The following is a 3,904-nucleotide window of genomic DNA, read 5'->3' on the forward strand; positions in this document are numbered from 1 at the left end:
TTTATGTTGTTTATTTGGGTGGTGATGGAGGCGATAGCTTCATCGAATGATGGAGCTGCAGAGGGGGGTGGAGAAGGTGTTGGTTGAGGTATTTGGGCAAGTATGGTGGCTGGGAGTGTGGTGAGGGTAGTGTTTATGGTGTTTAGTTGGGTGGTAATGGAGGCAATGTCTTCATTGGTCGCAGTTGCTTGGGCCGTGAGGGTTGCGAGGGTGTTCATCATGTTTTGGTTGCGAACGGTGGAGAAGGTGGATGTAGTGTTGTGTTGTTGGGTGATGGTTTGTTGAAGCTTTTGTAGGCGGGTGGTTTTGTCTTTTTCATGGGCGTCGAGGGAAGCAAGGGATTGTCAAATGGATGTAAGGTCAATCGATGGGGTGGATTCAACAATTCTTGTTAAGATGAGTTTAAGGTCATCCAAGGACCGCTGAATCGAGTGAACAAAGGCCTGGAACACTGCCTTTGTGACTAACTCAGCCAAGGGGGTAACCCCTACAGCAACGGATGTTGTAGGTTGTGCCTTAGTTCCAGAGGCGCCTTCATTTGCCTTGTGTGAAGGTGGGCAATGAAGGACTTCCATCATGTCCTCGATAGCCCTCTAGTGAGGAACTATCTCTTGATGTTTCGACATCAACTTCTTCTTCCTCGGATTCAGAGGCCGAGTAAGAGAAGTTGATGTGTGACCCCTTCGTTAGATCAATTATTGAGGGGGTGGAGCAGGAATAGAAGATCGCTCTGAATGATCTATGGGAGCTTCAAAGTCAGAAGCAACACATGCTACTGGTTGTGTGGTGGGTTGTGGGGAGCTATGAGGTGATGTAGCTCTTATTTCTTCATTGCCTCCCTGTTGGGAGAGAGGCGATGGATGATGTGGTTCCTAGGCAAAGTCATCTCTCCAGAGGCCTGAAGAGTAGCCTCTGGAAAGCCAGCTTAGGTTGGGATCAGACTAGATCGTCCTTGTTCAATACCCCGTTGGCCTTGATCGCCAGGGGTAGCAGATGTGGTTTCCCTTTGGGAGGTGGATGGGAGAGATGTGTTTATTGGACCGGGGGATGCTGGAGGAGTGTCATCATCATCATCTTCATCATCCGATGAAGACAACTCCTGTGCTCCCTCGCTTGTATCAGGGGAAGGCTCTATTTGCTCTGGGGTAGCTGCTCTCGGTTCTTGGGACAACAGAGAGCGTTCATACTTCCTACGACATTCAAACATCTCTAGAATGACGCTGAGCATTGCCCTTGAGATGGGCCTTTCTGTGGGGTAACCATCCTTAGAGATGGTTGGTTGATGGCCGTTCATGAGATATTGCGAGGTGAACGGTTCTTCTCTTGGCAGATCGTGCCTCTTCATCGCGTCCCTTATGAACAAGGCAAGGAAACACGCGAAGAGCACAGAAGATAGTGGCTTTCCTATGGCCAGGAGTTTGTTTTTCTTGATGACCGCTGCATGGATTCTGTTGTAGATGAGGAGGGCATAGTCCAGATTGAGATTGAAAAATAGACCATACATGATGCTCATGATGTTTATGTTTCCTTGACCCATGCTCCCGATCTTGCAAGTTAGGGCTCGGTTGAGGATCGAGAAAAACATATTCCACATGGGAGGCAGGAACTTCCTCTTGAAGTCCGAAGCGTTGCGAAGGTCGCAGTTGTAACCCAACATTTTGATGAAGCGAAGGATGTCGGAACTGGTTGGCGGCTCGGCGTATTGTTCGATCCCGAGTTCCTGTCTAGTTGGAATAAACAAGACTTTCGAGATTTTTGCACGGGAAATTTTCACCGAGCAAATTATGTCGTTCGGGACATCAATGTCCCCCATGATCCCACGGTTCTCCAAAAAGAACTCGCAGGTCTGCCAGTATTGTTGAACGTATTTCAACGGCACCCCATTGTCCGAGAGGGTGAGTGCAGGTTGTAGAATGCAGTTCTGAAAGAACTCGATCATGATTGCAAACCTGTCTTCAAAAAGATTTGTGCAAAGATCGATGGCATAGTTGTTTGTCTTGATCACCAATAAGACTAGTGCACGATTGTCGGCGCCGGTCAACTGCATGCGGCTGTCATTGTTTTGAGATTCGTGAGAAGCGGAGGAGGCCATTGTTGGTTAGGAGAAGTTGCAGGTTCGTCTTTAGTTCTTTAGAGAGAGTTATGTTCCCGTAAAGAGAAACCTAGTGGGGAAGACGAGTTTAAATAGGTAGAGAACTGGAAGAGGTGGGTTTTTGAAAATAATATTTTAAATGGTAATGATGGTGAAAAAGACGTTTGGTGAAAAGGTGATCGTGATAGTGATCGTGGGTCGTAAATCTGCACATGCTCATAAATGAAGGTGGACACGTGGCAGATTGGGGGTTGGTTGTTTGGGAAATGAAGGGTTTTTGGGGAACAGCCTTTTTGAAGTTGTCATGCGCATGTAGGTTACAAACGACTTTTGGGTTATTTGAAATGATTATTCTAAAAGGATAAAACCTTAAGAATAATAATTTAAATAAAATTTATTATTAAAATTTCCACATTTATTGTAATGAAATGGTTTTCAATGAAAGATGGGTTTTTGATGGAAACACAAGTTATGTCAATAGAACTAGAGGGTCTCTGGTTGGTCGTGATAATATTGTGGGGGAACCAAAGGGCTCTGCTTATAAATAATGAATTCATTCATCGATGAAATATTGGGTTTTATGAAACAGAGACTCTGGATAGACAAACCAGAGGCTCTGGTTGATCATTGGAAACCCTAAGATGTTAAAAACATGCCCTTTATGAAGGACCAGAGTGTCTCTGGTTGAGTGCAAGGGATGAAACATCATTAATATAGCATTTTTGTGATCTAGAGGCTCTAGATAGACGAACCAAAGGCTCTAGGTGGTAAAATGCATACTTGGAAGAACAAAGAGTGGGTTTGGCTCAAAATGAATGCTTGATGATGAATGAATAGAGCAAAACTCCCCCTCAAATGGTGCATAGGGTTTGGTAAAGTGTTAAAACTCTCCCTAGAATCAACAAGGAGGATGAATGAGATGACCAAAGTCTCTGGTGTATACAACCAGAGGCTCTGGTTGTGAATGATGGACAAAAATGAATGAAAATATGGTTAAGATGGTGAAACGGATGATGGAAATGATAGATCTTTGGGACCAGTGCGCTCTGGTTCCAAAGACTTAGAATCCAGAAGCTCTGGTCTATAGAACTAGAGGCTCTAGTTGAAAGGATAGTGCAAAAAATGATGAATGAATGCAATGACAAGAAGCTTTCTGAACTCCAATTTGGACCAGAGGGGCTCTAGTCGCAAAGGACTTGGAAACCAGAAGCTCTGGTCTTTGGAACCAAAGGCTCTGGTTGCATGATGTATGAAGAATGACCAAGGGTAAAGTATGAGTGATTGAGGGAGACCAAGTTTGAGACCTAAGGGGCTCTGGTCTCAAAGGATTGGAATCCAGAGGCTCTGGTCTATACAACTAGAGGCTCTGGTTGGGAAAGGGGATACTTAGTGAAAAATCACAATGTATTTGCTTGGGACCAGAGGGGCTCTGGTTCCAAAGGTGATGAAAATGTTGGCCAAATAATTGAACAAGTGTTGTGGAAGGACTTGCTCTGGATGCTTGATCTGGATGAACAACTTCTGCRGAGGATCTTTCTGGTTCTTTATCATCTTCGTACCACTCTGCAAAAAGTTGCTCGAGGTCTGGGGTGATTGTAGCATTGGGCGATTTCTCGGCTTGAATTTTCAACTCTTCTGTGAACTTGTCCTTTGTCACATGAAAAGTATCATCAAATTTGACATTTGTGCTAACTACCACGATTTGAGTCCTGGGGATGTAGGCTCTGTATGCAGCAGTATCCCATGCATAGCCAATGAATATTGCATCATCCCCTTTGGGCTCAAATTTTCCCACAGCCTCTCTGTCATTTA

The sequence above is a fragment of the Cynara cardunculus genome, unplaced genomic scaffold, assembly GCF_001531365.2.
Source record: "Cynara cardunculus var. scolymus isolate 2C unplaced genomic scaffold, CcrdV1 Un_Scaffold_3572, whole genome shotgun sequence".
NCBI lineage: Eukaryota > Viridiplantae > Streptophyta > Magnoliopsida > Asterales > Asteraceae > Cynara > Cynara cardunculus.